The sequence below is a fragment of the Lynx rufus genome, unplaced genomic scaffold (genome assembly GCF_022079265.1).
Source record: "Lynx rufus isolate CCGP_SWC_20201006 ecotype Redwood Valley unplaced genomic scaffold, mLynRuf1.p SCAF_2, whole genome shotgun sequence".
Taxonomy (NCBI): domain Eukaryota; kingdom Metazoa; phylum Chordata; class Mammalia; order Carnivora; family Felidae; genus Lynx; species Lynx rufus.
This window is the reverse complement of record NW_025814834.1, coordinates 90,056,732-90,077,643: the sequence shown is the minus strand read 5'-3', so window position 1 is coordinate 90,077,643 and position 20,912 is coordinate 90,056,732. Positions and strand designations below refer to the sequence as shown.

The window sequence follows — 20,912 nt, the reverse complement described above, 5'->3', positions numbered from 1 at the left end:
CATTATTCAATGATCAAAATGAAGCTACCTCAGCCTCTTCGGCAAAAACCTAGTAGTCTAAACTTTAGCAAATGCCCTTAGATCACATGATTGATTGACTAACTTTCCTTTGTGTATCCATAGATTATGCATTCTTTCTTAGAAAGAACAGGGTACTTCTGCAGTCATAAAACAGGAGACAGGCCCCTTTTTACACACCCCACCCTCAATGCCAGCGAGACCATGGAGCACTGAGATAATGTCTACAGCTGGCACCATCAAGTCTGCATGTAATCTAGAATTGTTATAGACCCCTGCACTTTCTGTACTGATCAAATACCCTAAACCTCTTTAAAAATCCCTAGGCCAGGCAGAAACCTTGGAGTTGGCCTTTAGACAAGAGTCCTCCTTCTCCCCAGGTGGCAGGCGTCCTGAATAAAGTTCATATTCCTTTCCAATAAAAAATCTGGTCTCTTGAGTATTGGGCTTTAGAGCCATGTGCAGCTAAATTTGGATTCAGCAATGAAAAGACTTGAGTACCATTTGTCTTATTAAATTACTCTGTAAAAATTAAAGGAGTAGCAACACTAACTTTCATCTACTTCATTCAAATAACAGTAGTTAAATTTACAAAGGGCATATTGGGAATATACATGTGCCAACTCTTTGTCACAGGTTAACAACGATTTGGGGACTCAGAAGTTACAAAGCTTACAAAATATCTAATTATGAGCATTTATTGAACACTTACTATGTACTTGTCAGTATTATAAGAGTTTATATTATTTATTTTATGCATTAAGCATTAGCTTGGTTATCTGTTCTTCTGTTCTGACTTCCCAGGTATTGTCTTTTTTTTAATCTCAAACTCCCATACAATTTTCAGTTAAAATTAGGGGTAGAGCTTAGAAGATCTTAATAAAATGAAAATATAAAAATATATGGTGATGCAAGTAGGAAAATAATTATTTTCTATCAGTAAAAGTATTATCCAAAGACATCTAAAGAGCTATTCTGATGGCAACGGGCATAAAAGACCAGTTGCAGATGAATGGTCTCTGATTCCTGGACTTCCCATAAATCACTTCTCACCACAAGTATCTGAAAACTAAGTATTTTAGTATAATTGCAATATGGACTATTTTTATAGTTTGACAAGCATTTGTCAGTAATGATTAAGAATCTGAGAGAGAGAGAGAGAGAGAGAGAGAGAGAGAGAGAGAGTCTGTGTGTGTCTGTGTGTGTGTGTGTGTGTATAGACAGGGGGGACCGTTTCCACATCACCTTCCCCAGCCCCCTGCCTTTTCGCCAGTAATCCTGACCTGAAGCTTATCAAGGCAACAAAGCTTCACAAATTTGTTTTGAGTATCAATTGCTTTGAGCAGTGGAAGGGTTTCTTTTAGTTATTTCTTAAGTTCTTCTGTTGTGAATATTAGCAAGTTTTCTATTATTTTTAGTTTTTCCATTTTGTTTTTCTAACTTGTTCTGGCACAACACAAATAATTTATACACACACACACACACACGCACACACACACACACACACATACACCCATATAGTTTTTTTTTTTTTTTCAGGAAGTAAATCAATGACAGAAATGGCAAAGATGGACATAAAAAGGAATGGCTGAAACACTGCAGGACTGAAACATGACACCTCAGGGCTATTGAGGTCCCTGGCAGAGATTGGAACTAATTTTCAATCCAGTCACTGTTATTGGTTGACCAATTGACCAGGAGGGAGTCCCCAAATCACATTTCTCATTTATAAAATGGAGTTAAGTAACAACCAGTTCCTTTACTGTTCGAGATATGTTACAAAGATCAATGAGATTCTTTTTTTCTTTTTCTTTCTTGCTGGCTTTCTTTCTCTCTTTCTTTTTTTTTAAGTCTATTTATTTATTTTTGAGAGACAGAGAGCATGAGCAGGAGAAGGGCAGAGAGAGAAGGAGAGAGAGAATCCCAAGCAGGATCTCCACTGTCAGTGCAGTGCCTGATGTAGGGCTCAAACCCACAAACTGTGAGATCATGATCTGAGTGGAAAACGAGTCTGATGTTTAATTGACTGAGCCACCCAGGCACCCCCCCCAATGAGATTATTTCTATGTAAAGTTTATGGTTTATTATAAAGATGTATTATAAATGTTATCATTATTATGGCAATGCAAAGTCTACTTATAAAATAAAAATAAAATTCTTCAATTAATTATGGATCATTTAACTACATTGAACAATGTGTTCAAGTTTTTCCATAGATGTTTATCCTAAGTTTCTGAGTACTGGAATCAACATAAGATCCTGTAAAGTTTGTGTAAAGGTCTTGAAAAGATTATGATGCCACCAAGTTTTCCTAAGAAAGAAGTTTTTAAATTATAAATATTTCTATGTTGTATAACATATTTTTTTTTTAATTTTTTTTTCAACGTTTATTTATTTTTGGGACAGAGAGAGACAGAGCATGAACGGGGGAGGGGCAGAGAGAGAGGGAGACACAGAATCGGAAACAGGCTCCAGGCTCTGAGCCATCAGCCCAGAGCCTGACACGGGGCTCGAACTCACAGACCGCGAGATCGTGACCTGGCTGAAGTCGGACGCTTAACCAACTGCGCCACCCAGGCGCCCCTATATAACATATTTGAGAGCATAAATATGAAATATAAAAAGCAGTTACTTAAATTATTCATTGTCTAAAATCAGCTAGAATATTGTGAACTAGAATACTGAAAATAGATTTGTATATATGAAAATCACCTTGCATTCTAAAATTAATATAAAATTAAAAGGAAAATAAAATAGAAATGTTTATGAACTTCTGAGATTGTTTTAATAGCATATCACCATTAAAGAGTTGCTGGGGTTTTGACTTTCTACATTAAAATTTGTTGCCCTGGCATTATTTTCTCAAAGGTCCACTCCTCTATTGTACTCTGAAGAATAAAGTGCATATGCATAGAATAAACACTAATAGAATTCTTTTCCACTCAAAGCAAGTACTGATTTTGTCCAATAATCCATTGAGTCAAGAAAACAGAAACAGATATAAAGGCACTTATTGTTTCATGGACACGCTGAATTAAAACACTGAAGGTGTTAGATGCCTAACATCTCGATTAAATTTATTCTACCCATGAAGCAACAGTTTATGATTTTCAAATGAATGGCACAGTTAAATGAAGGGAGCATTAATACAATATGATATTAATATACAAATACTCACATTATTCAACCGCCACTGACATTCTGAATTAAATCAGTAATGGGGTGTATAACTGATTAAATATCTACACAACAGAAAGCAACAGCTTATGATTTAAAGAGGCGCTGGTAGAGTGATCACATCATTACACTGCCAAATGCCATCTATCACTTTTACTGAACTTAACGAAGATGGATTACATCCCACAGATGAGATGCAGCCTATAAATACTGTCATGCTGATCTTCATCTGACTTTCCTAGAGAACAGATAAGCAACAAATCAATAATTGAACAAGTCATATTAGAAATTCAGTGTAATTCAGCTTCCAGGAGAAATCGTGTCAGACATTATTGCAACAAATTGCCTTAATTTGGTGAAATCTGCCAAATTATGCTTTCCCTTTTAAGTTAACTTATTTTCTCTTTAAGCTTATTTACTTCATCATGTTTAAGAGAAAGCATCAATTTAGTGTAAAGCATTACCACCCACTTTTACATTTTAAACCAAGACTGGTTTAGCACCATCAAACTTCTTTTACAACTTTCTGTACTAAGTGCAATGTGTTTCTTGACTCAAGTTATAAGTTTATACAGGTAATTACAACTGTATGACATAGAATATTGGTTTTAAAGTTACTGTCCAAACACTGAAACAAACTGAATACCATAAAAATATGCATAAACAATACATTCATTTTACAACTTCTGGGTTGTTTTAATAGTATTTCTCCATTAAACACCTGCCTGAGTTTCTATTTACCATCTCATTTAGCTTTCACAGTTTACCTTTGTGGAAACTGCCTGTCAATTGCTTCAGTAGTCCAATCACTGGAGACCAGATTGCTTTCTGTCAGTCTGCTTGTATAATGTTATGGTAATAGATAACAGGTGGTCAGTATTCGTCAGCTGAGGTGAAGATGATGTCTCACAAACTATAAAACATCTGAGGAAATGCTGTAACAGTTCACACTTACTACTAATTGCACCATTAGAAGTTTAATTAATTCTTTACCCTTCCACTATGTTCCTTAGATGGCCATAAGGTAGGAAATCATTCGGAACAGAAAGAAAGAATCTAAAGAGACAATAATGAGGTGTAATAAAAGAAAGAATGAGTGGCAGAATGGCTAACATTTTGCTCCGAAACTAGAGTGGAGTTTGATTGCTTAATCAGTTCTGTATTTGATAATGCCCCTAAAAGGGAATCATTTTTTAAAGAGCACCTTAATTCCGAGAACGTGTTAACCACTGCCTACATTTAAACTGACTATCCTCAATGACTAACTATATGTTTGAAAGTATTTCAAAATGCTTCCTGATTTTAAGGTGTCAGCAACTGAATCCTCACAAATCAGAAATGGATAAATGAGACATGAAAAAGTTTTCACTCCAGGACAATCTATATATATATATTTAAAATATAGCCTTAGAATATGCTACGTAAAAGATGGAAACAGGGTATTAGACTCAATGTCACCTAACTAATGTTTAAACTCAGGTCAACTTCTACTTTGATATCTCCAGTTTCTAGTTTTCAAATAGCATATCTTTAGACACATGTGATGACCAGACAGTTTATATCAGGAACCTTGCATAATTTGAATTTTGTAATTTTAGCCTTTCTAACTTGCTTAAACCTTGAAATATCTACAGTTTACAATAATTAATTTGAATAAAATTGAATAAAGGACTCTGAGCAATAAAATTGATCTCCTTGAGGAAAATTAAGACTAGAATGAGAAAAACCTTAGATTTTGTTTTAAGAGCATGACACAGAGGCTTATTTTCCTTTTTTTCCAGGATACTAGATTAAAAAATGAACAAATATTTATCAAGGCAAGCAGTATGAAAAGCATACTGCTCAGCAAAAATCCAGTCATCTAAAAAAGAAGTCCAAATTTACACACAATATTTTATGTTACACAATGTAATTTTATATTACATTACTACAAAGAACCTATGGTTTCATTTCCAGCTAAAAACCTATTTTTGCTTTGTTTTCTTAAAAAATGTAATACTACACCTTTTCCCTAATTTTAGAAACTAACAAATGTCAAAGCCTCTTGACAAAGCCTCTTGACTCTGAAAGCTAACTTGGAAATATAACAAATGCAATTCTCAGCCCACTGGACTTAGCTATGATTGAACCCATTATAGATGTTGGTTTCTGTCAAGAAGAAATAAATTTCAGGTTCAACTTTAAGTCTTCTTAAAACCAGGGGATTTATGCCAAATTCCTAGAGAGATATCAGTGTCTTCAAGGTTTAAACTTTTAGTTCTAACCCAAGGTGAACAGGCTGTATAGACTACATTGTCAAGACTTACTTTTGAACCCTGGAAGTTATTTCATGCAAACCACTCCCCTTCACGTTACAAATCAAACATTTATCAATTAACAGTGGCTTGGAACTGCAGTGCCATTTACCTGTTTGGACCTAATATTCAGCAATTATATAACTATTTTTGTTTTTGTTTTAAGCATCAAATGTGACACCACTCTTGAAATATGATTTACCCAGTAAACCTGTCTCAACATGCTCCCATCCCCATCCAAGATTAAAATCCTTCAGAATATTTATGAGATGCTTATCTCAGAGGAGTGTTCCCACCTGCCAGATATACACTGGGGATATAAGAGTAAAGAGACCAAATCTTTGTTTCCATGAGGTTTATATTCTATATGGAGGAGATAGACAAATATATACTATGTTAATAACAAAAAAGTTCTAAGAAATATTGGTTCCAAAGGGTACTTTTCTAAATGGGATGATCATAAAAGGCTTGTTTGTGGAGGTGATCTGAAGATAGGTGGGGCAAACTATGAGTTCTTAAGGAAGAACATTCTAGATAGAAGAAACAGGACATGCATATGCCCTGAAATGAAAGTTATTTAGGGTATTCACAGAACAAGGAGGTCAAGTGCCAGAAAAGAGAGCATGGGAAAAGTAACAGGACATGAGACTGGACAGAGATGGGATTTTGCAGTGTCTTATATACATAACATGAGAAGCCACTGGAGGGTTTTGAGCTGAAACGTTAGTGGTTGTGACCTGTGTGGTTTTAACTTGCCTGTTTGAGGAAAAGGTAGAAGCAGATCAGCTAGAAAGCAACTGCAATAACCTGAGTCAGACAGTAATGCCTGGACTAGTTTGTAGTCAATGAAGTTAGTGAAAAAAGGTCTGATACTGGATATATTCTGGAGCTGGATACAATATAAACTGTAAGACAAAAGGAAAAATAACAGTTTTTAAAAGTGATGGGAAAAAAATATCAGAGTCATGTTCATGAAGGAAATAATTGGTACAATTGGACTTCATTAAAATTTAAAAATGTCTGCTCTACAAAAGACAATGTCAAGAGAAGGAGAAAACAAGTCACAAACTGGGAGAAAATATTTAGAAAAAACATATCAAAAAAAAGGTTGTTTTCTAAAATAAACGTAGAAGTCTTAGGGGCACCTGGGTGGCTCAGTTGGTTAAGCAGTTAAGTGTCTGACACATGATCTCACCTTCCAGACAGAGCTCTGAGCTGAGCTTGGAGCCTGCTTAAGATTATCTCCTTCTCCCTCTCCCTCTCCACCTCCCTCACTGATTCTCTCTTTTTCTCTCTGTCTCTCAAAAAAGAAAGAAAGAAAGAAAGAAAGAAAGAAAGAAAGAAAGAAAGAAAGAAAGAAAGAAAAAGAAAAACAAAAAGAAAGAATTTTTACACTGAACATAAAAATGAACAACCTACTTGAAAAGTAGGCAGAAGATGTGAATAAACATCTCAACAAAGATCAACAGATGCCAAATGCATATAAAAAGATGTTTGACACCATATGTCATTAAGGAATTTCAAATTAAAATTTTTCTACATTTATTTATTTGAAAGACATTTGAAAGACAGAAAGAAACAGAGCATGAGCAGGGGAGGGGCAGAGAGAGAGGGAGACACAGATTCCACAGCAGGTTCCAGGCTCTGAGCTGCTAGCACAGAGACCAACACAGGGCTCCAACTCACAAAGTGTGAGATCATGACCTGAGCCAAAGTCGGATGCTTAACCAACTGAACCATCCAGGCACCTCAAGGAATTTCAAATTGCAACAATAAGGTACCACTATACATGTATTAGAATCGTCATAATCCAGACTACTCACGACACCAAATGTTGGTGACAATATGAAGCAACAGGAACTCTCATTCATTACTGCTAGAAATGCAAAATGGTACAGCAACTTTGGAAGACAGTTTGGCAGTACGTTACAAAATTATGCATACCCTTACTTTTTGACTCAACGAATGCACTCCTGAGTATTTCCTCAAAGTAAGTAAAAACTTCTGCCTACAAAAAAACCTGCACACAGATGTCCACAGCTGCTTTATTCATAATTGCCAAAATGTAGAAGCAACCAAGATATCCTTTAGTTGGTGGATAGACAGACTGTGGTACATCCAGACAATGGAATATTGTTTGGTGCTAAAAAGAAATGAACAAGCCAGGAAAAACATGAGAAACCCTAACTACATATTACTACATGAAAGAAGCCAGTCTGAAAAGACTAGATATTATAGGATTCCAACTATATAGTATTCTAGAAAGAGGAAACTATGAAAATGATAAATAGATGAGTCATTTCCAAAGGTTACAGGGAAGAAAGGATAAATAGGCAGAGCAAAGATGATCTTTAGGGCACTGAATCTATTCTACATGATATTACAATGGTTGGTAAACGTCATTATACATTTGTTAAAACCCATACAATGAATAACACCAAGAGTGAACCCTCATATAAACTACACACTTTGGGTGATAGTCCTGGGTCAGTAGGTTCACTGATTGTGACAAATGTATCAATCAGGTGTGAGATCCTGATGTTGGGGGAAGGTGGGGGATATACAGGAATCTTTGTACTTTCTACATAATTTTGTAATGAACCTAAAACTGCTATTAAAAATCTATTTAAATAAGTAAATAAACACATTTTTAAAAAAATGTAGAGAATATTTTTAAGTTTATTATAAATATGGGAATGCCTTTCTAAGTCTGATGGAAAACCCAGAATCCAAAAGAAAAGAAAATTTGAGTACATAAATATTTTAAACTTCTGTTATGGGGGTGCCTGGGTGGCTCAGTTGGTTGTGTCCAACTCTTGATTTCAGCTCAGGTCATGATCTTGCTGTTGTGAGACTGAGCCCCGTGTCGAGCCCTGTGTGGGGCTCAGTACTGGGCATGGAGCCTGCTTAAGATTTTCTCTCCCCCTCTCCCTCTGCTACTCCTCTGTATGCACTTGTGCACACACGTGCTCTCTCTCCTTCTCTCAAAAATGAATAAACTATTTAAAATATATTTATTTTTTTAACGTTTATTTATTTTTGAGAGAGAAAGTATGAGTCGGAGAGGAGCAGGGAGAGACAGAGACGCAGAATCCGAAGCAGGCTCCAGGCTCTGAGCTGTCAGCACAGAGCCCGACATGGGGCTTGAACCACAAACTGTGAGATCATGACCTGAGCTGAAGTCAGATGCCCAACCGACTGAATCCCCTGGGCATCCCAATATTAAAAATATATTAAAAAAACACTTGTGTTATGAATAAAGTCAATAGAGAAAATTAGAAGATAACATATTGAGAAAAATATGCTTTTAAAAATTTAACAAAAGATCAGTATATAAAATATTTACAGATTTCTCAGAAATCAATAAGAAACTATGAAAACCACAATTTAAAATGGGCTAATGTATGGATATCATTCTTGACCCAGTTTCCACTTTTAATCTGTAGCATCTAAAGAACAGCCAAATACTGCAGATCCACAAGACAGTGTGAAACTAAGGGGCTCAGCAGATCCCACCACTCCATGAAAAAAGCACAAGCAATCCCTGTGGCCAATCTAAAGTACAGATATGAAAACCAGTTGCAGGTGCTTTTTTGGATCAAAGTGCTTCAATAATACAACTTAAAATGTGACACTGGCTTAGTGAAGGCAATCAAGCTACAGGTGGCAAAGACTCAAATATTACAGAAAAAAATTACCAAGTTAAGTAAGTATAAATATAGAAAACAAACCACCTGCCAAGCACAGCTATAGATTAATTTTTCTACATTAAAAAAATTTCATGAAGTTGATGTGTATGAGATGTTCTTTGCCACTTTCAACAAAATTCTACAAGATAAATAATGAAATTAGACTGAAAGTGGATAGCAAACAAGCAGAAAGAAAAACAACTTTGATAAAGTAAGCTTTTTGGCCTGAGGTCTGAAATGTAAATTAATAGAGAGACATTAATTGGTGCCTCTCAGGGACAAGAGTGCCAAAGTGAACAGTTTTAAGCAACAGCAACAAAGTATCACCTTACCAAAACAGAAGACAAAGGCACCAAGTCATTCATAAGCACTTGCCATCAAGTTCTCTCTAAAACAGTGAGATGCAGGCCACTAATAAAGATCAGATAAAGTGTTACATTCACAACCAAGTGTTCTCTCCATATATTATCAAGGATGGGGATTGAGAAAGACACTGAGAGAGGAGTTTAGAGGGATAGATATTGATAGAAATATTTAGAGAGGGAGGGAGAAAAGTAAAACACAGAGACAGAAAGTAAAATGTAAGACTTCAGACTTAAAGATTAGAGCTATCCAAACTCTTTGGCTATATTTACTCATACAATAGATCTCCAAATTTGCAAAGTTCAAAAATTTGATAACATTATGTGTTGGCAATAATAAAGAAAATTGGTGTCATTCTCATACTACAATTTATATTGTTAATTAGTAAAGATAATTGTGTATGCCTTCTGACTCAAAAATTATATTTCTAGGAATTTATATCACAATAACACTATTATAGGAACAGAAGCACTTACATATACAAATGTCAAGTACTACATTGTTTTGTAGAAAGCATTTTAAATCGCCTAAGTTTCATGTATAAAAATGTTAATCAAATATGACGCATTCATAAAATGGAGTACTATATAATTGTCTGAATAATAAGACAGACTATGGATACTAATAGAAAACAAAGTTTTATGTCATCCTTAGTTTAAAAAAAACATATTTCAGGGCTACATAAACACATTCACACATATTTTCTAGGTAGAAAAATTATATGCCATATTACTTCTCTGAAATGAGATTGAGACTTACTACAAACCCTTCTCTGAGAAGTGGATTTTGTTTATACAATTAATATTTTTACATAACAAAAACTCAGTAAGGTAATATACAGAAAAAACAAACACTGGCAACATTAAAACTCTTCTTCAGGAAAAAAAAAACCACAATAATAGGAAATGTGGCAAGGATAGCAAATAAATAGGGATGATTTCAACACAGTAATCACAGCATAGTCAAACTCAGGAAGCAGGTTGGTTGGGCCATCCATTTTCCTGGTTATTTGACTCATATCACTAGAATTCAATTAAGATCAGCTACTAAAATAGTACAGCAATGGTTCTCAAAGTGCAGTTCATGGATCAGCATTAACTGGGAACCTCTAAGAAATGCAAATCCTCAGGCCTTATACTAAACCTAATTAATTAAAAACTTTGAAAGTAGTTAAAACTCAGTTTTAACAAGTCCTCTAGGAAATTCTGGTGTATGACGAAGTTTGTGAAACACTATAGGAGAGCACAGTGAATAGGAATAAAGGATTAGACTTCTAGTTTCAGTCCCAATATATATAGTGCTTGAAAGGTATCACTCACTTCTGTACAATAAAAGCTGAACAAACTGAAAATCAACCACTTCTCTTGCACCAATCATAAAACAGAGATCACAGGGCAAGCCACAACCCTGAAACCTGGAGAGAAAGGAAAATACAGATACGCAGAGCTGAGCTCAGGTTAACAGGAACACAAGCTACAGGAGCCATAAACTGGTAGGAGTACTTAACAGTAACTTTGCTGAATTGCTGAACTTGGAATGTAGATTATAGTAAGAATGAGAAATTGCTGCAACCTGCAGCCTTGGGGGACATCTTCACCTCTGTGGGTTTTACTCCTTGGAACCCTAGCATATTCTCATGGTAAAGGACCAAGGCAAACCTTCATATCTCTGACAGTGGTGATGGTAGGGGTTGAGAGAGGTAACCATTTATTTATTTTATTTTTTTAATTTTAATGTTTTATTTATATTTAAGAGAAAGAGAGACAGACAGACAGACAAAGCATGAGCAGGAAAGGGGCAGAGAGAGATAGAGACAGAACCCGAAGTAGGCTCTGAGCTGTCAGCACAGAACCCAATGCAGGGCTTGAACCCACAAACCATGAGATCATGACCTGAGCCAAAGTTGGACGCTTAACTGACTGAGCCACCCAGGTGCCCCAAGAAAGGTAATCATTTAAAATATGCTCAAAGATAGGCACCTGGGTGGTTCAGTTGGTTAAGTTTCCAGCTCTTGGTTTTAGCTCAGGTCATCATCTCACAGTTCATGGGAACGAACCCTGGCTCAGGCTCTGCACCAAGTGTGGAGCTTGCTTGGTGTTCTCTCTCTCTCTCTCTCTCTCTCTCTCTCTCTCTCTCTCTCTCTCTCTCTCTCTCTCTCCCCCCTCCCTCTCCCTCTCTCTCTCCCTCTCTCTCTCTGCCCTGCTTGCTCTTTCTCTCAAAATAAATTTAAAATATTAAAGACAAATACGCTCAGAGAATCCTCAATTATAAAGACTCATTCAGAAAGAGAAAAGAACTCTCTAGAGACTTTATCCAATGTGGGAAAAGAGAAATTACCCAACTCTATCTCCCTTAGGCTTCCTAGCTCACCTCAGAATGGGTGGGGTGAATGAAGTTGAGGAACCCTTGTGAAGGTCATAGCCCAGGGACAGAGACCCGTGAAAGACTGAATCAGAACCATAGGATTATAGAAGGTTTGCCCTTTCCCCAAACTTCACAATTACATCAATGGAGCTCAGGTATAATAGCAGTGGATTACATCTGAAAGAGCTGCTAGTCTTAGACTTTGTTTAAGAAGGAGTCGTTAGGGAAAACCAAAGAAAACAGAAAAGACAAAAACAAGGACCCTAGAAGAAACAGAAGCCTCAAGACACCTAAAGCTACAGCAAACAGTGCACACAGCTTGACTTCTTACCAAATTAATAAAACCTCATGCTAAAGGCCTATTCAGGTCATTCCTATTACCTGATACACTATATTCAGCTTTCAATAAAAATTTGCAACACATGCTAGAAGACAAGGAAAAATACAGTCTGAAGAAAAGGAGCACACATGACAAACAAAATAAGATATGGCAGAGAATTGGGAATTATCAGACTGGAAATTTACAATAATAATAATTAATAAGTTAAGAGCATAATGAAAAAAAATAGACAACCCTGAAAAACAGATGGGTAATGCAAACAGAGACATAAAAACTGTAAGAATCAAAAATAAATGTAGAAATAAAAAAATACTGTAATGGAAATAAAGACTTCATCTGATGGGCTCATCAATAGACTAGATATATCTGAGGAAAGAATCAAGGAGCTAGAAGACATGTCACTAGAAACTTCCCAAGCTAATTAAAAAAATCCAAATTTAATAGAATATTCAAGAACTGAGGGGCAATTTGAGTGTCGGGCTCTTGATTTTGACTCAGGTTAAGATCCAAGGGTCGGGAAATCAAACCCAGCTCAGGTTCCCCAATGAGTGTGCAGCCTGCTTAAGATTCTCTCTCTCCTCCTCCTGTGCCCCTCTTCCTAACTTGCTTGCAGTCTCTCTCTCCTTAAAATAATTTTTTTTTATTTTTAAAAAAAGAAAAAAAGAGAAACTTGCATTATACCAATGGAGCAGTATAGTGTATTTGAGAGTGGACTTAGATTGCTTGTAAATACATATTGCAAACTATAAGAAAACAACAGAAAATATAAAAAGAAGTATCATTAATATGCTGAGATAGGAGAAAAATGGAATCATGTAAAATGTTTCATTATAATAAGAGGACAAAATTTGATAATTTAGATGAAAATAACAATTCTTTGAAAAATACAAACCACTAAAATTCACACACACACAAAATCAGTAATCTACCAAAGAAGATGAATCAGCAAAAATCTTCCAAAGAAGAAAGCACCAGGCCCAGATGGTTTCACCTGTGAATTTTACTAAATATTAAAAAAATAATTTTTTACCAAATCTCTACAATCTCTTCCAGAAAATAGAAGCAGAGGGAATACTACTCATAATCTATTGTATGAAGCCAGTGTTACCTTAACACCAAAACTGGATAAGGTATTACAAGATAAAACAATACTACAGATATATATTTCTCATGAACATACATGTAATAAAAATCCTCAACAAAATATTACCAAATCAAACATAACAATGTATAAAAAGAATTACACACTACAACCAAGTGGGATTTATTTCTGCCATTCAATCCTGGTTCAACATTTTTAAATCAATTAATGTAATCCACCACATCAGCTGACTTTTATAGTCTGCACCCATAGATGCAGAAAAAGCATTTGGCAAAATCCAACACCCATTCATGATAAAACGCCTCAGCAAACTAAAAATAGAAAGAAAAGCCCTCAATTAGATAAAATACATCCTCAATAAATCTACAGCCAACATAAATATTCTCCCATGTGGAAATATTCCTACTAGTTTATATAAATACCCCCTCAAGAAAAGGGAACAAACTCCTCATTTCTTAGATTAGACTGTGCATAGTGACTTCTGTCCAAAGTGTAGATAAAGAGAAGGAGTAAAAACAGTGATTTTCCAGTGGGGAAACTTGACAAACATTATTCAAGCCAAGTAATCAAGGATAATATTAACAGTTAAAACTCATATTGATAGTATATATGCCTGATAGGATGTGATTAAACTTACACTCTACATCTGTGGTCTTCTGAATTACCAGTAACTCCAGAGGGGGAAAAAAAACAGTCAGACAAATCCCACTTGAGGGACATTCTACAAAATACCTGGCCAGTACCCCTCAAAACCATCTAGGTCATCAAAAACAAGATATATCTGAGAAACTGCCACAGACAAGAAAAGTCCAAAGAACAACAGACAACTAAATGTAAAGTGATATCCCAAATGAGATCCAGCAACAAAAATAATTAAAATGTACATTAAGTAAAAACTATAGAAATCTAAGCAAACTGTGGACTTTGGTTAATAATGATGTATCAATATGGTTTATTAATTATAACAAATATTTTATATATTAGTAACAAAGAAAACTAGGTGTGGGATATATGAGAAATCCCTTATTGTCTCAATGTTTCAGTAAATCTAAAAGTGTTATAAAAAAATAAGTTCTTAGGGGCAACTGGATGGCTCAGTTGGTTGAGCCTCCGACTCTGGATTTTGGCTCAGGTCATGATCTATTGTTCGTCAGGTCAAGCCCAGCATGGGGCTCTGTGTTGACAGTATGGAACCTGCTTGTGATTCTCTCCCCCTCTCTCTCCCTGCCCCTCCCCCTCCTCAAAATAAATAAGTATTAAAGAAGATACGTTCTATTAAAAAAAGTGTGAAAGATCAATTTTGAGTTCCGGTTTACAATTTCCTATTTGAGACCATAAGCTGTTTCATCTCTTGGAACCTCAGTTGTCTTCAGAAGATATATTTTATAGTTACTGTGCAGATAAAATGCTATGTGGAGCTTTTAGGAAAATGTCTGGCACATGTTAAAAACACAAAAGGAAGATAATTATTATTATACCCAAAAAGAAGAATATGTGAATTGTCTAGGGTTTCCTATAAATAAAGAGAAATTAGTGAAGAGCTTGGTATCAGAACAATTCCACTGCATTAGGAATCCAATTTTAAAACATCTTTTATTACATTATTGTTATTATTATTACTATTCATTGATTACCCACTTTTATTTTGATGTAACATAGATACTAATTACAATTCTGTTTTTTGGATATGGCTTATAATATCTTTAGAGCTGAGATTTCATTATAAAGACACTAGAAGAAGTAAATTTTTCCATTGGCCAGAATGGCACACTTTGCCATCTATAGTCTAAGTTTTATATTCTATATTAGATACGTTCTAAACCTTTCTTACAACAGATGGAAACTCTATTGGGCAAGTTACTAGTCATGATGAAGAATATGGTACATATTCTTAATATAATTAAGGAATAATTAAGGAATGACGAGTTGCATATTTTTGTTGTCTGGAATTATATAAATATAATTTATTTTATATTTTAATTAATAATTATGTATATGTAAAGACAATTAAGACACTTGATTAGTAATTTAGCAGGATCCACTCCTGTATTTGATCATGAAATGACATGTTGAGCGCCATATATCTGGCAAATCATGGTCAATCCTCTTCTCCCTGAATCTATTTTAGGTAATTCTTAGTAATCTACACTATCTTTCCAACCTGGCCATTTATCTGAGGGTATTGAAAGTATAAATAAATTTCCAGTTCACAAGTATTTTAAACAGAACTGAGATCAATGGAGACCCACTGTTAGAGGCAACAACCTCTGGCAGCCAATATTCTGCAAATAACTGGTTCTGAGCTGAGATTATTGCAGCCAATATATTAGATGAAACTAGGAGCTTTGTGAGCCACTTTGAAAAATAGTCTTTCACAATCAAGAAATTTGCTCTAGATTGCACCTGCAAAAATCAATATTGATTCTTGTATAAAGCTTCTTGAACCCTTAGCATGGAAGAATCAATATCTTTGGCCAATTATGTATAGTAGCATGGCACACAATATACAGTTAATTCAATAATAAGCATTAATTCCAGGTCCGCGGACATTCATCAGTTAATGCTTTCATGAAAGCAATTCTCAAACGTGCTGCATAAAGCATGGCTAAATAATTTGAGGTCACTGTTGGAAAGAAAAAACACAATTTCCATTATACTGTTCCTTTATAGATAGAAAATATATTCACGCATTTAACTACTCATTATAGATGTGTAGTATTTTCTATATTCAAGTCGTGTTGTAAGGTAATAAAGTCACAGTATAAATCCCAATGCCTATTCTTTAGGAGCCATGATATATATCATGTTATATATGTAGTGATATATATCTATTATATATGTATACCAATCATATATAGTATACGTATACCAATCACTATATTGTGCCTACTTATTTTCATTCTCCTCCATCATTTATAATAATGCTCTTTTTAATTTTTTTACATTTATTTATTTTTGAGAGAGAGAGGCAGAGAGAGAGAGGGAGTTTGAGAGAGAGAGGCAGAGAGAAAGGGAGACACAGAATTGGAAGCAGGTTCCAGGCTCTGAGCTGTTAGCACAGAGCCCAATGTGGGACTCAAACTCACAAACCATGAGATCATGACCTGAGCCAAAGTCAGATGCTTAACCAACTGAGCCACCCAGATGCCCCTGTAATAATGCTCTTATACATAAAATTCTCTAAAGAAAGTTAAGGTAACTGGAAATATCATTAATTATGTGTTCGATTAGAAATAATTACTGTAAAACAAACAACATTGTACATTATTTTTCTAATGAGTTCAGCTTAAGAAGCTAAAGTTCCTTGAAGTCTGGAAATTAATATATTAGCTATAAACACAGCCTACTTCTCTTCAGCATTCTAGACAAAAAGCATTTTATTAATTTGGTGGAAAAGACTCAACATGACTCTGATATTGCTTGCTGAAATCTAAAGCCACTTGGCTGAGAAAATAATCCAAGGAATGAACAGAACCAAAAGTCTTATGGAAAAATAAGAACTCAACTTTGGATCTGGCTCACAAACAGCTTCTTTTATTTAATAATGGCTTTGGATAAAAAGTGGAATTTTCCTCAGAAACAACTGTAAAGTTACAGAATTCCTATTAGAGAGGTAAAGTAGATATGAGAGTGACCAGAGATCATCTTAGGGACAGAATTGAAGCTAATTTGGTAGCCAGTGGCACCGAGGCTCTAAGAACAGATACAAAGAAATGATGCTCTGGAAAGAAAGTAGTGAGGGACAAATTGCTGTTAAAGAGACGATGGATGAGTGTTCCAGCCTGAAATGAGTTCTTTAACTTTGTGGTTTATCTCCCACTGTTCAAGTTTCTGTCAACATAAATGGTAATTTCAATAACTCTAAATCTCCTTCCAATGGCCCACATCAAGAGGAGGTCTTGGGAGTATGTAACTTCTGATTCTGGATTTGAATGTGTTTAGAGATTTTTCTTCAGAACTAATACAATTTTTCTTCAGAACTTTCCATACATAAAAAGATTATGTAAGCTGTTAAACATGCCAAGTTGCTTTCAAGCTGTATCTTTAGTTCAAAAGCACTTCTGCTTCTACATGAGGTTATTTTGGAATCCAAATCTTTTCCTCAATTTGTTTTCTATCATTTCAGTTCTCCTTCTCACTGGCAATTGAGTGTAGATCCAACAACAGGTGCCACTGCTGTAGACCTTCCTAGACACCAGCACCTGCTGCAGCCTCACAGAGAAGACAGACCTGGTGTTGCTTCCTCTTCTTCACCCTTTAGCTGCTGTTGAATGACCCAGTAGGGGTTTTATTAAAAGTGTAAATCCCAGCAACCCTTTGACACTGGGACCTTCTAAAAATCCAATTAAATATATCAATCTAAGATCCAGTAAAATTTGACCATACTGAAAGAGTGCTCACAAAAATCATCTAACACAAAATTTCTAATGTTAATCCTCAATTATTTATGATCAAAACATTAGCATGTGGGGGCACATAGGTGGCTTAGTTGGTTAAGTGTCCAACTTCAGCTCAGGTCATGATCTTGTGCTTGTGGGTTTGAGCCCCACATTAGGCTCTGTGTTAGTGGTACAGAGCCTGCTTGGGATTCATTCTCTCTCTCTCTTTCTTTCTCTCTCTCCCCCTCTCCTTGCCCCCCACTTGGGCTCTTTTTCTCTCTCTCAAAATGAATAAACTTAAAAAAATTAAAAATGAAACATTAGCATTTGGATTACTCTTCTGGACAAGAAGTCATAAATGCAGCCACAGATACCTGCCTCATATGTGGAGTGATGTATTCAAACATTAGTTTATAACTTTAAAAGACTTCAAAAGAAGTTTGCTATGCATTACAGTTACAATATCTCAGAGCTGATAGTGGATCTTCCTGAATGTCTCAAAGACAGTTTTATTTTCCTTTCACTTTGTTTGTAATTATACTGTGTGTCATGCTCTAATGTAAATACAACAGAATTCAGACTACAAAGTGAATCATATTAATTCTCTCTAAAGCACTGTGATGTGCCTAGTGGTTATAAGCATGGGCTAGTATTGCTGGAGGGACATGCTCTAACTCACTTTATTGTCATGACCACTATGTAAGTAGGTGGAATTGTTATCTCCAATTTAAGGATGAGGAGCCATACACAGGTCAGGTAATTGAAGGGTAAGGCTGGGAGTTAAACCCCATGAATGATGATTTAATGTGTGGTTATCTTCAGTGGAGAGTGGCACCTGGTGAAGTATGAAAAGATGAAATTCTCTGATAAAATAATCATATATTAAAAAAAGAATGTTTTTATTTTATTTTTGAGAGAGACAGAGACAGAATGTGAGTAGGTTGGGGCAGAGAGAGAGGGAGACACTGAATCTGAAGCAGGCTCCAGGCTCTGAGATGTCAGTACAGAGCCTGACGCGGGGCTCAAACTCATGAGCTGTGAGATCATGACCTGAGCCAAAGTCGGACGCTCAACCATCTGAGCCACCCAGGCGCCCCTATGTATGTCAAAGTATACTATATCCTTTGATTAGGTGTTTTGAATCTAAATATTTTCCCCAATAAGGAAAAATAAACTCTTACGTTTTCTCCTGATCATTCCTTATTATTGTCCAAAACATCTTAGAGGAAAATATTATGAATTGCAACTTTAATAATTATTTACTAAAATTAATAATCATTTTTGATCTTGTATTTTTTGGCCACGGTGGAACATTTTTGAGACACTGCAGGATCCTAAGGAATCTTTCTCTAGAACTTCTGCTATAATACAAATCCTAGGCTCACTGTTCATAAATAATTATGCTGGTTTGGTTAAATGGCACTAATAGCTCATGAGCTTCATTTTGATAGACAAATTCGAAAGAAAATGCTTTCTTATTTCAGTATTCGCACAGTGCTTACTGCATTCTTAAATTTATGCAGGGTGATACCCTGAGCTACAGTAATTCTAAAAAGTAGTATAGCAATTCTACTTTCCTTTTCTTTAGTCTAGAAAGCAGAATAATCTAAAACAAGGTCAGATGATTTCATACTTCCCCAAATCCTACAGAAGCTTCTAATTTTATTTAGAATAAACATAAAGCCCTTCCTATGATGGCAAGATCCAGGATGGTATGGCCTCCAGTAATCATTCTGACCTAATCAACTCTTACTTACCCCTTGCTCTTTTCAGCTCTGTTGGTTTTCTTGCTTTATTTTGGTTTCTCAAGCATTCTTCGATCTCAGGGCTTTTGCACTTAAGGCCATCCCTCTTTCTTGAACACTCATTCCTCAGCTCTCCTCATACCCTGGAGACTTCTGCTCAGATGTTACATCCTTCAAGAATGCTTCACTGACCACTGTGTTTAAAATATTACCATTTACTCTGTATAAATCATTCCTTTGTCCTGTGTCTTTTGCTTCAAAATATTTGTAACAATTTGATGAATGTATTTAATTCAGTTTATTATCTGTCTCCTGCACTATAATGTGAACTTCAATACAGCAGGAAGTTATACATTGCTTTACCCCCAGGTCCCATAAGAGAGAGACTGACACAATATAGAAATTTACTAAGTATTTGTTGTATGAATAAAATAATCAATTAATGAAAAAAATGTTCCACACATTTTCTAAACACTGTCTTTTATTTTTGCTGACCATGAATTATTAGCCACATGTTATGGATGGAACTTGTATTTGATGCTACTCTTTTTGTTAATGCAGTATATAAATATATAGTTATGCATTCACACTTGCCAAGACTGTTTTAATGTGACACTTTAAACCATTCAAGAGTCTTCAGTGTAAAACTTCACAGAAAAGACAAAATTACAATTTGTCATCTATGCTATCCACAAATTGCAGTGCTCAAATGGATACTAAAACTCTGTAATCTAAGTAGCAAAGAGTTTTGCAGACGGCTGTTCTTTTTATGAAATTTAAATCTTGGAACAATGACTGATAGTAGAGAGGCAAATTAGCCTTCCCAAGATTTCATAAGTTCATCAAGGCTTTATTCTTAATAACCAATGGCAATTAAAAAAAAAGTTCTTAATGTGGCAGAAATCTAAAGACAGATTTTTTTTGAATAAAAAATGTTTTCCTTTTAGGTGTCTTTATGATTCCCTTTAAAAGAGAATAAAACTCTTTTAACATCTGGATGTCAAAGGATGAGCTAATCAGAATAAAACTTTCTAGTTTTCTAAGTAGCTATTAAACTCTATTAACTTCTATGGTAAATATCACAGCTAGACCTAGTGACATTATGGTGATTTTATTCTCTCACTCTCTCAAAATATTTTAGGGATCACAAAAAATTATTTTTTTAATGTTTATTTTTATTTTTGAGAGAGACAGAGCATGAGCAGGTAGGGGCAGAGAGACAGGGAGACAGAGAGTCAGAAACAGGCTCCAGGCTCTGAGTTGTCAGCACAGAGCCCCGCTGGGGGCTTGAATTCACAAACCACGAGATGATGATCTGGGCAGAAGTCAGATGCTTAATTGACTGAGCCACCCTGGCACCCCCCACCCAATAAAAAATATTCTTAAAGTCTTAGCCCATGTTTTCTGTTTTACTAGACTAGAAGCTCTTGAGGGCGGGGAC

At 35.4% G+C, this 20,912-nt stretch overlaps 1 protein-coding gene across 1 annotated transcript in view; it reads right to left on the bottom strand.

Moving 5' to 3' along the window:
- LRP1B (LDL receptor related protein 1B) overlaps nt 1-20,912 on the bottom strand; it is a 1,918,909-nt gene that overhangs the window by 382,720 nt on the left and 1,515,277 nt on the right. The gene's annotated exons all lie outside the window — the stretch shown is intronic.